General features: G+C 37.5%; 1 protein-coding gene across 2 annotated transcripts in view; it reads left to right on the top strand.

Moving 5' to 3' along the window:
* Positions 1 to 13,327, top strand: part of LOC134720956 (arrestin domain-containing protein 17-like) — a 78,786-nt gene that overhangs the window by 3,033 nt on the left and 62,426 nt on the right. The window contains exon 1 of one of the 2 annotated variants that reach the window (XM_063583574.1): positions 12,733 to 12,916. The exons of the other annotated variant lie outside the window; for it this stretch is intronic. The gene's annotated coding sequence lies outside the window, so the exon portion shown is untranslated. Of the gene's footprint in view, positions 1 to 12,732; positions 12,917 to 13,327 lie in introns of those variants that run through there. 2 annotated transcript variants of the gene reach the window in all.

Here is a 13,327-nt window from a genome sequence, read left to right as displayed (position 1 = left end):
GTTCTCCAAAAGTAAACAAATGAGACATGCAGTTCTCCGATAGTAAACAAATGAGACATACAGTTCTCCGATAGTAAACAAATGAGACATACAGTTCTCCAAAAGTAAACAAATGAGACATGCAGTTCTCCGATAGTAAACAAATGAGACATACAGTTCTCCGATAGTAAACAAATGAGACATGCAGTTCTCCAAAAGTAAACAAAGGAGACATACAGTTCTCCGATAGTAAACAAATGAGACATGCAGTTCTCCGATAGAGAACAAATGAGACATGCAGTTCTCCAATAGGAAACAAACGAGACACGCAGTTCTCTGATAGTGAACAAACGAGACACGCAGTTCTCCGATAGTGAACAAATGAGACATGCAGTTCTCCAATAGGAAACAAACGAGACACGCAGTTCTCTGATAGTGACCAAATGAGATATGCAGTTCTCCAAAAGTAAACAAAGGAGACATACAGTTCTCCGATAGTAAACAAATGAGACATACAGTTCTCCAAAAGTAAACAAATGAGACATGCAGTTCTCCAATAGGAAACAAACGAGACACGCAGTTCTCTGATAGTGACCAAATGAGACATGCAGTTCTCTGATAGTGACCAAATGAGACATACAGTTCTCCAAAAGTAAACAAATGAGACATACAGTTCTCCGATAGTAAACAAATGAGACATACAGTTCTCCAAAAGTAAACAAATGAGACATGCAGTTCTCCGATAGTAAACAAATGAGACATACAGTTCTCCGATAGTAAACAAATGAGACATGCAGTTCTCCAAAAGTAAACAAAGGAGACATACAGTTCTCCGATAGTAAACAAATGAGACATACAGTTCTCCAAAAGTAAACAAATGAGACATGCAGTTCTCCGATAGTAAACAAAGGAGACATACAGTTCTCCGATAGTAAACAAATGAGACATACAGTTCTCCAAAAGTAAACAAATGAGACATGCAGTTCTCCAATAGGAAACAAACGAGACACGCAGTTCTCTGATAGTGACCAAATGAGACATGCAGTTCTCTGATAGTGACCAAATGAGACATACAGTTCTCCGATAGTAAACAAATGAGACATACAGTTCTCCGATAGTAAACAAATGAGACATACAGTTCTCCAAAAGTAAACAAAGGAGACATACAGTTCTCCGATAGTAAACAAATGAGACATACAGTTCTCCGATAGTAAACAAATGAGACATACAGTTCTCCAAAAGTAAACAAATGAGACATGCAGTTCTCCGATAGTAAACAAATGAGACATACAGTTCTCCGATAGTAAACAAATGAGACATACAGTTCTCCAAAAGTAAACAAATGAGACATGCAGTTCTCCGATAGTAAACAAATGAGACATACAGTTCTCCGATAGTAAACAAATGAGACATGCAGTTCTCCAAAAGTAAACAAAGGAGACATACAGTTCTCCGATAGTAAACAAATGAGACATACAGTTCTCCAAAAGTAAACAAATGAGACATGCAGTTCTCCGATAGTAAACAAAGGAGACATACAGTTCTCCGATAGTAAACAAATGAGACATACAGTTCTCCAAAAGTAAACAAATGAGACATGCAGTTCTCCGATAGTAAACAAATGAGACATGCAGTTCTCCGATAGTGACCAAATGAGACATGCAGTTCTCTGAAAGTGACCAAATGAGACATACAGTTCTCCAAAAGTAAACAAAGGAGACATACAGTTCTCCGATAGTAAACAAATGAGACATACAGTTCTCCAAAAGTAAACAAATGAGACATGCAGTTCTCCGATAGTAAACAAATGAGACATACAGTTCTCCGATAGTAAACAAATGAGACATACAGTTCTCCAAAAGTAAACAAATGAGACATGCAGTTCTCCGATAGTAAACAAATGAGACATACAGTTCTCCGATAGTAAACAAATGAGACATACAGTTCTCCAAAAGTAAACAAATGAGACATGCAGTTCTCCGATAGTAAACAAATGAGACATACAGTTCTCCGATAGTAAACAAATGAGACATGCAGTTCTCCAAAAGTAAACAAAGGAGACATACAGTTCTCCGATAGTAAACAAATGAGACATACAGTTCTCCAAAAGTAAACAAATGAGACATGCAGTTCTCCGATAGTAAACAAATGAGACATACAGTTCTCCGATAGTAAACAAATGAGACATACAGTTCTCCAATAGGAAACAAATGAGACATACAGTTCTCCGATAGTAAACAAATGAGACATACAGTTCTCCAAAAGTAAACAAATAAGACATGCAGTTCTCCGATAGTAAACAAATGAGACATACAGTTCTCCGATAGTAAACAAATGAGACATGCAGTTCTCCAAAAGTAAACAAATGAGACACGCAGTTCTCCGATAGTAAACAAATGAGACATACAGTTCTCCAATAGAGAACAAATGAGACATGCAGTTCTCCGATTGTAAACAAATGAGACATGCCGTCCTCCGATAGAGAACAAATGAGACATACAGTTCTCCGATAGAGAACAAATGAGACATGCAGTTCTCCGATAGTAAACAAATGAGACATGCCGTCCTCCGATAGAGAACAAATGAGACATGCAGTTCTCCAATAGAGAACAAATGAGACATGCAGTTCTCCGATAGTAAACAAATGAGACATGCCGTCTTCCGATAGAGAACAAATGAGACATACAGTTCTCCAAAAGTAAACAAATGAGACATGCCGTCCTCCGATAGTAAACAAATGAGACATGCAGTTCTCCGATAGTACACAAATGAGACATACAGTTCTCCAATAGAGAACAAATGAGACATGCAGTTCTCCGATAGTAAACAAATGAGACATGCCGTCCTCCGATAGTAAACAAATGAGACATGCTGTCCTCCGATAGAGAACAAATGAGACATGCAGTTCTCTGATAGAGAACAAATGAGACATGCAGTTCTCCGATAGTAAACACATGAGACATGCAGTTCTCCGATAGAGAACAAATGAGACATGCAGTTCTCCGATAGTAAACAAATGAGACATGCCGTCCTCCGAAAGAGAACAAATGAGACATACAGTTCTCCGATAGAGAACAAATGAGACATGCAGTTCTCCGATAGTAAACAAATGAGACATGCAGTCCTCCGATAGAGAACAAATGAGACATGCAGTTCTCTGATAGAGAACAAATGAGACATGCAGTTCTCCGATAGTAAACAAATGAGACATGCCGTCCTCCGATAGAGAACAAATGAGACATACAGTTCTCCAAAAGAAAACAAATGAGACATGCCGTCCTCCGATAGAGAACAAATGAGACATGCAGTTCTCCGATAGAGAACAAATATGACATGCCGTCCTCCGATAGAGAACAAATGAGACATGCAGTATTCCGATAGTGAACAAATGAGACATGCAGTTCTCCGATAGTAAACAAATGAGACATGCCGTCCTCCGATAGAGAACAAATGAGACATGCAGTTCTCCGATAGAGAACAAATGAGACATGCAGTTCTCCGATGGTAAACAAATGAGACACGCAGTTCTCCAAAAGTAAACAAATGAGACATACAGTTCTCCGATAGAGAACAAATAAGACATGCTGTTCTCCAAAAGTAAACAAATGAGACATGCAGTTCTCCGATAGAGAACAAATGAGACATGCAGTTCTCCGATAGAGAACAAATGAGACATGCAGTTATCCAATAGAGAACAAATGAGACATGCAGTTCTCTGATAGTAAACAAATGAGACATGCCGTCCTCCGATAGAGAACAAATGAGACATGCAGTTCTCCGATAGAGAACAAATGAGACATGCCGTCCTCCGATAGAAAACAAATAAGACATACAGTTCTCCGATAGTGAACAAATGAGACATGCAGTTCTCCGATAGCAAACAAATGAGACATGCCGTCCTCCGATAGAGAACAAATGAGACATGCAGTTCTCCGATAGTAAACAAATGAGACATGCCGTCCTCCGATAGAGAACAAATGAAACATACAGTTCTCCGATAGAGAACAAATGAGACATACAGTTCTCCAAAAGTAAACAAATGAGACATGCCGTCCTCCGATAGAGAACAAATGAGACATGCAGTTCTCTGATAGTAAACAAATGAGACATGCCGTCCTCCGATAGAGAACAAATGAGACATGCAGTATTCCGATAGTGAACAAATGAGACATGCAGTTCTCCGATAGTAAACAAATGAGACATGCAGTTCTCCGATAGTACACAAATGAGACATACAGTTCTCCAATAGAGAACAAATGAGACATGCAGTTCTCCGATAGTAAACAAATGAGACATACAGTTCTCCAAAAGTAAACAAATGAGACATGCCGTCCTCCGATAGAGAACAAATGAGACATGCAGTTCTCCGATAGAGAACAAATGAGACATGCCGTCCTCCGATAGAGAACAAATGAGACATGCAGTATTCCGATAGTGAACAAATGAGACATGCAGTTCTCCGATAGTAAACAGATGAGACATGCAGTTCTCCGATAGTACACAAATGAGACATACAGTTCTCCAATAGAGAACAAATGAGACATGCAGTTCTCCGATAGTAAACAAATGAGACATGCCGTCCTCCGATAGAGAACAAATGAGACATGCAGTTCTCCGATAGAGAACAAATGAGACATGCCGTCCTCCGATAGAGAACAAATGAGACATGCAGTTCTCCGATAGAGAACAAATGAGACATTTAGTTCTCCGATAGTAAACAAATGAGACACGCAGTTCTCCAAAAGTAAACAAATGAGACATACAGTTCTCCGATAGAGAACAAATAAGACATACTGTTCTCCAAAATTAAACAAATGAGACATGCAGTTCTCCGATAGAAAACAAATGAGACATGCAGTTCTCCGATAGAGAACAAATGAGACATGCAGTTATCCAATAGAGAACAAATGAGACATGCAGTTCTCCGATAGTAAACAAATGAGACATGCCGTCCTCCGATAGAGAACAAATGAGACATGCAGTTCTCCGATAGAGAACAAATGAGACATGCCGTCCTCCGATAGAGAACAAATGAGACATGCAGTTCTCCGATAGTAAACAAATGAGACATGCCGTCCTCCGATAGAGAACAAATGAGACATACATTTCTCCGATAGAGAACAAATGAGACATGCAGTTCTCCAAAAGTAAACAAATGAGACATGCCGTCCTCCGATAGAGAACAAATGAGACATGCAGTTCTCCGATAGAGACCAAATGAGACATGCCGTCCTCCGATAGAGAACAAATGAGACATGCAGTATTCCGATAGTGAACAAATGAGACATGCAGTTCTCCGATAGTAAACCAATGAGACATGCAGTTCTCCGATATTACACAAATGAGACATACAGTTCTCCAATAGAGAACAAATGAGACATGCAGTTCTCCGATAGTAAACAAATGAGACATGCCGTCCTCCGATAGAGAACAAATGAGACATGCAGTTCTCCGATAGAGAACAAATGAGACATGCAGTTCTCCGATAGTAAACAAATGAGACTCGCAGTTCTCCAAAAGTAAACAAATGAGACATACAGTTCTCCGATAGAGAACAAATAAGACATACTGTTCTCCAAAAGTAAACAAATGAGACATGCAGTTCTCCGATAGAGAACAAATGAGACATGCAGTTCTCCGATAGAGAACAAATGAGACATGCAGTTATCCAATAGAGAACAAATGAGACATGCAGTTCTCCGATAGTAAACAAATGAGACATGCCGTCCTCCGATAGTAAACAAATGAGACATGCAGTTCTCCGATAGAGAACAAATGAGACATGCCGTTTTCCGATAGAGAACAAATGAGACATACAGTTCTCCGATAGTGAACAAATGAGACATGCAGTTCTCCGATAGCAAACAAATGAGACATGCCGTCCTCCGATAGAGAACAAATGAGACATGCAGTTCTCCGATAGTAAACAAAAGAGACATGCCGTCCTCCGATAGAGAACAAATGAGACATACAGTTCTCCGATAGAGAACAAATGAGACATGCAGTTCTCCAATAGTAAACAAATGAGACATACAGTTCTCCAAAAGTAAACAAATGAGACATACAGTTCTCCAAAAGTAAACAAATGAGACATGCCGTCCTCCGATAGAGAACAAATGAGACATGCAGTTCTCTGATAGTAAACAAATGAGACATGCAGTTCTCCGATAGTGATCAAAAGAGATATGCAGTTCTCCGATAGTGACCAAATGAGACATGCAGTTCTCCGATAGTGACCAAATGAGACATGCAGTTCTCCGATAGTGACCAAATGAGACATGCAGTTCTCCGAAAGTGACCAAATGAGACATGCAGTTCTCCGATAGTGACCAAATGAGACATACAGTTCTCCGATAGTGACCAAATGAGACATGCAGTTCTCCGATAGTGACCAAATGAGACATGCAGTTCTCCGATAGTGATCAAATGAGACATGCCGTCCTTCGATAGAGAACACATGAGAGTGCAGTTCTCTGATAGTGACCAAATGAGACATGCAGTCCTCCGAAAGTGACCAAAGGAGACATGCAGTTCTCCGGTAGTGACCTTATAAGACTTGCAGTTCTCTGATAGTGAACAAATGAGACACGCAGTTCTCCAAAAGTAAACAAATGAGACATACAGTTCTCCAATAGTAAACAAATGAGACATGCAGTTCTCCGATAGTAAACAAATGAGACATGCTGTTCTCCGATAGTGACCAAAAGAGACATGCAGTTTTCCGATAGAGAACAAATGAGACATACAGTTTTCCAATAGTGATCAAATGAGACATGCAGTTCTCCAAAAGTGAAAAAATGAGACATACCGTTCTTCAATAGTGACAAATGAAACATGTAGTTCTCCGATAGTGACCAAATGAGACCTACAGTTTTCCGATAGTGACCAAATGAGACATACAGTTCTCCGATAGTGACCAAATGAGACATGCAGTTCTCCAATAGTGACCACATAAGACATGCTGTTCTCCAATAGTGACCAAATGAGACATGCAGTTCTCCGATAGTGACCAAAGGAGACATGCTGTGCACTAATAGTGCCCAAATGAGACATGCAGTTCTCCGAAAGTGACCAAAGAAGACATGCTGTTCTCCAATAGTGACCAAATGAGACATGCAGTTCTCCGATAGTGACTAAAGGAGACATGCAGTTCTCCGATAGTGACCAAAGGAGACATGCTGTTCTCCAATAGTGATCAAATGAGACATGCAGTTCTCCAATAGTGACCAAATGAGACATGCAGTTCTCCGATAGTGACCAAAGGAGACCTATAATTTTCCGATAGTGACCAAATGAGACATTCAGTTCTCTAAAAGTTACCAAATGAGACATGCAGTTCTCCAATAGTGACCAAATCAGACATGCTGTTCTCCAATAGTGACCAAATGAGACATGCAGTTCTCCGATAGTGACCAAAGGAGACATGCTGTTCTCCAATAGTGACCAAATGAGACATGCAGTTCTCCGATAGTGACCAAAGGAGACATGCTGTTCTCCAATAGTGACCAAAGGAGACATGCAGTTCTCCGATAGTGACCAAAGTAGACATGCTGTTCTCCAATAGTGACCAAATGAGACATGCAGTTCTCCGATAGTGACCAAAGGAGACATGCTGTTCTCCGATAGTGACCAAAGGAGACATGCTGTTCTCCAATAGTGACCAAATGAGACATGCAGTTCTCCGATAGTGACCAAAGGAGACATGCTGTTCTCCAATAGTGACCAAAGGAGACATGCTGTTCTCCAATAGTGACCAAAGGAGACATGCAGTTCTCTGATAGTGATCAAAAGAGACATGCAGTTCTCTGATAGTGACCAAATGAGACATGCAGTTCTCCGATAGTAAACAAATGAGACATGCAGTTCTCCGATAGTGACCAAATGAGACATGCAGTTCTCCAATAGTAAACAAATGAGACATGCAGTTCTCCGATAGTAAACAAATGAGACATGCAGTTCTCCGATAGTAAACAAATGAGACATACAGTTCTCCAATAGTAAACAAATGAGACATGCAGTTCTCCGATAGTAAACAAATGAGACATGCAGTTCTCCGATAGTGACCAAATGAGACATGCAGTTCTCCGATAGTAAACAAATGAGACACGCAGTTCTCCGATAGTAAACAAATGAGACATGCAGTTCTCCGATAGTAAACAAATGAGACATGCAGTTCTCCGATAGTAAACAAATGAGACATACAGTTCTCCAATAGTAAACAAATGAGACATGCAGTTCTCCGATAGTAAACAAATGAGACATGCAGTTCTCCGATAGTGACCAAATGAGACATGCAGTTCTCCGATAGTAAACAAATGAGACATGCAGTTCTCCGATAGTAAACAAATGAGACATGCAGTTCTCCGATAGTAAACAAATGAGACATGCAGTTCTCCGATAGTAAACAAATGAGACATACAGTTCTCCAATAGTAAACAAATGAGACATGCAGTTCTCCGATAGTAAACAAATGAGACATGCAGTTCTCCAATAGTGACCAAATGAGACATACAGTTCTCCAATAGTAAACAAATGAGACATGCAGTTCTCCGATAGTAAACAAATGAGACATGCAGTTCTCCGATAGTGACCAAATGAGACATGCAGTTCTCCGATAGTAAACAAATGAGACATACAGTTCTCCTATAGTAAACAAATGAGACATGCAGTTCTCCGATAGTACACAAATGAGACATGCAGTTCTCCGATAGTGATCAAATGAGACATGCAGTTCTCCGATAGTAAACAAATGAGACATATGGTTCCCCAAAAGTGACCAAAGAGGCATGACGTATAGGCGTTGTAAACAACAAGAATAAGTCTTGTTTTTATTTAAGAATTTAGTGGTCATTACTTGTTGTCAGTGACGTCCCTTTTCTCTAAGCTAAAATTGAGAATGAAATTTTGGAATGTGTCAAAGAGACAACAATTGGACCAAAGAGAGGAAAACTACGGAAGCCGGTTAGTGTCATCAGGGTGGAGTTTTTATTCTAAGTCTTTATAACGACTAAGCTAACTTGTTATAACGACTTAGCTAATCTAACTCGTTATAACAAGTTAGCTAAGTTGTTGAAATGAATAAGCTAAGTTGTTTCAACAAGTTAGCTAATTCGTTTAAACGAGTTAGCTAAACTGTTTAAATGAGTAAGCTAAGTTGTTTAATAGAGATTCTGTACCTAAATTATATAACCAGTTATGTTATATTCGTCGTTTTAACGAGTTAGCTAGGTTGTTTAAACGAGTTATATAAGTTGTTAAAACGAGTCAGCTAAGTCGTCAAAACAATTTAGCTAAGTTGTTATGAAGAGATAAATATGCTAAGTCGTTGTATCAACTTAGCTTAGTCGTTATAACAAGTTAGCTAAGTCGTTAAAACAAGTTAGCTAAGTCTTTATAACGAATTAAAAGTAAAACGCCACCTTGATATTAACCAGCTTCCGTAGAAAACAGCCGGAGCCACCGAATTAATTAATCTTTTAACAAAGCGAGAAAATCTAGCCCCCGGTGGCGTTCTTCAGCTGGCCCCTAAACAAAAATGTGTACTAGTTCAGTGATAATGGACGTCATACTTAACTCCAAAACATATAAATGAACTAAAACTAAAAATCATACAAGACTTACAAAAGCCAGTATTCTGACTTAGGACAGGCGCAAACAAAATGTGGCGGTGTTAAACATGATTTGTGAGATCTCAACCCTCCTCCTAAACGTCTAGCTAATGAAGAACTAGTACACACTTTTGGTTAAGGACCAACTGAAGCCCTCCTCCGTGTACGAGATTTCCTCGCGACTATGTTGAAAACCAATTAGTAGTCTTCTGTCCTTCGGTCGGGTTGATTTCTCTTTCATTGTCTTTGAGACATTCCCCATTTCCGTTCTCAATTTTATAAGTTCTATTAAACAAATGTTACAAATAACAAGTTATACTTCTAACAAGTAGAATGAGTCAAAATAATTTATTTCAGAATCAGAATAGAACAAAATTTCCTCTGAACTTATTACTTATGACCATTTTCAAAATGTCCTTCAATTTTTACTAGAATTGAATATACTAGTACAAGTATCGTTTCATTTCACATCTTTAATGTTTTAACAACATTAGAGTGTATTTTCGAATATTTGACCAAATTGTAATTATAAATGCCAAAGCCTTTTAGGTGCATTTTTTTTTATATAGAATTCAAAAAATAGCGGAAGTTATAATTCTACAAATATATATAAAAAGTATTGCCTTTCAAATACAGACGTATAATCTATCAAAGATTTACAAAATTCAAATATGTCAAAATGTTGCAGTCCGCAAAGTGTACAGTAGCATTTTGCCAAGTTAACAATATTATAAATTTTATTATTTATTTTCAGATTTGTAGACCACTAGTATGGAGAAATCAGTACCAGCTGCTTTAATAATTTCGACGAACGTTTACGAACTTTCCACAATATTATACTCATATTGATAATAAAATATGCGCTTGTCTCTGTAAGTGGCGTCTCCCATGTGAGAGTTTGTGGTTATTTGTAAATACTTTATGTTCGTTTGATATTACAAATTAGAATTTATAATCAATTTACGTTGCATATGATCCCATTTTATGGAACATTTTTCAAACACATGCAAAATTGTCTGCAATAACTAGATGAAGGACTGCAAATCAATTTGATATATATATGCACTATACAAAAAGGAAGATGTGGTATGATTGACGTATAGTATGGAAATGTATACATTTTGTGTTGTCGACTTTTTTCAACTATATAAAATAAACTTTTTAAATTTCCGAATATCTTGGAAGTGACCCAAGATTCTACTTTTTTAATTGGCATTTTTTTTATGGAAGAGCGAATTAATCGATTAATAGGTGGATATTTGGGACAATCCCTAGTACACTAGATTGACATTTATGTGGGTTTTTTTTTCTTGTAGATTTTTCTGATGTTTATATTTATTAACCTCCCCATTAATTTTTGGTGTCCCTACCAGGTGCCCCTTTTAAAAATCACGAATCCACCCAGGTTTTCATTTATCATTGGTATAAATTTACCAACTACATGAAAACGGATGCACTGAGTTACATATTAAGAAAAAAGTCAAATAAATTTTACTATTAAAATCGAACCTGTAATATGTATGTACTAGTCTCATAATAGCATTTTTTAAATTGAAATTAAATTTATTCATAGATGACTGGGTAGAATAATATGTGTTTCAAATCTTCAGACGATCGAAAATGTGAACCATTTGACCTTTTAGTATCTGAATAGTTAGACATATATACCCAAGAAATGTAACCTAGTATGCCTTTCTTTTGAAGAAAAAAAAATAAGAGCCTTCCCGAATTCAAGCCACAGGAACTCGATTATCCATGGAAAGGTCGACTATATATAAACAAATGACTGTGGTTCAAATAATACCAGAGAACTCTTTTTGTCAGAAAACACACTGATCTGTGTCCACACTTGTTCAAATAGTATATTTTTTTTATCGAAGTTTTGCTTACTAGAAGAACTATGTACAACATAACAACAGAATGTAAGATGAGAAATGCTGATATGAATTTTAAACGAAAAACATTTTATTTACTGACAACCATTTTGAACTTAGGAATTCCTATTAACGATATGAAATTTTAAATTTGTGATAACGAAAACCATCCTTATTCTGACAAAATAGCATGCTCACGCTGTATTTGTCAATATGAAAAAAAAATCAAGATCGTTTTAAGGGTGCGTTGAGATTCGGAATCCGGAAAATTTCACAACAAATAAGTAAATTATTAGGCTTATAGAAACCAAACCACGTCTTTTAATTTTTAATTTATAATGTATGCATGTATAATGTATGCATGTAGATTACCAGAAATCGCGATTTTACCATTTGATTGTGGACCTTCAGTTTTGAATTTTCTCGGAGTTCAAAAAAATGTTTTCACTTTTTTTTATAGGCTACATCTATGAGACCGAGAGCGAAGAATTAAAAAGTTGACGACCAGGCAGGACATATTTGTGAAATGAATGATATGCCAGTTTCAATCTGATTAAAATACAGATCAATGCATGATAAGCCTTTTAATCAGACTGCTTTATTTACATCTCTAAAACAAAACGTGATGTATTATTGTTGTTATCAAACTTCTCAAACCGAACGTTCTTCCCTGTTAGTAATACATGTATACATGTATCGACAATAACGGGACCGCTGTGACGTTGTCGTAGGGGCTGAGCAAACGATGAGGAAATTTTTGTATTTAATCATTTTCATTTTGCCGAATCCCGGCTCCACGACCACGGTCTCCTACGCAAGTAAACAGAATATTGACATCATTGACAATATTGGTACGAATATGGTAATTTATATGAAATATAGCAAGCTATACTGTACGGTATATATTCGTCCACCGAAAGCTTGATTTTTGTCCAACTAAGGTGGTCGAGTTGTCTAGTGCGCCGGGCTTAGTGCCTTGGCGATTGATGCAACGATACACTTAGAATCATGATTTCGAATCCCGTTCAGGGAAGAACAAACATTTGCTTCCGCAATTTTACAGGTTTAATCAACTTTGGCATGAATGTTGGGCTATTATTTAGCAAACTATATGATATAAATACAATTTCTCACTAAATTAAATTAAGAGTGCAACTTTATGGATTGTTCACGGTTCACGATTCTTAGTGCACCTGAACGCACATTGTAAGTTGTCAATGAACTTTGTGCAGCCAGCCATCCGATGCAATTTAATTTGTTTACATAACCTTGAATAGATGCATTTTCCGATATGTGTAGGATAAATGTAAATAAAAGATGTTGTGAAATTGTCCTCCCACTATATATTTGTTTAAAAGTATCGCCGTGACAGGATATCAAGGGAAAACTTATATGAACACCTCGACGGGATACCATACATGAAATAATTAAGAGATAATAAGACCAAATTATAACGTAAGTTGCTATTAATTGTCAATGATAACATGGATGCTTTAGACGGTACCTGCGTGCACATGTTTGATCATAATTGACATTTTTAAGTGGTAACCGTTTTAATTCCTACATTGATTATACCAGAGAACTATATTATATTTTGCATGTCTGATCACAAAATTAACTAGATTTGTAATTGCTAGCAATAACGGATGGCACCCTTCCCTTATTGCCAGGCGAGCGGCAGCCATTTTGGAAATTCCAAAGTCAAATAGTGCATCTACAGATGTCTAGTAACATTTTTGCAAAGTTTCATTAAATTTGAAGCATTTGGAAATTTTGGATAATTTTGCTGTTTCCATGGTTACGGCGGCCATTTTGAAAATTCCAAACTCAAAAGTCAAGTCTACATAAGCTAGGCAACATTTGTTA

The sequence above is a fragment of the Mytilus trossulus genome, chromosome 6 (genome assembly GCF_036588685.1).
Source record: "Mytilus trossulus isolate FHL-02 chromosome 6, PNRI_Mtr1.1.1.hap1, whole genome shotgun sequence".
Taxonomy (NCBI): Eukaryota; Metazoa; Mollusca; class Bivalvia; order Mytilida; family Mytilidae; genus Mytilus; species Mytilus trossulus.
The sequence above is the reverse complement of the archived record's forward strand: the minus strand, read 5'-3'. Positions and strand labels throughout refer to the sequence as shown.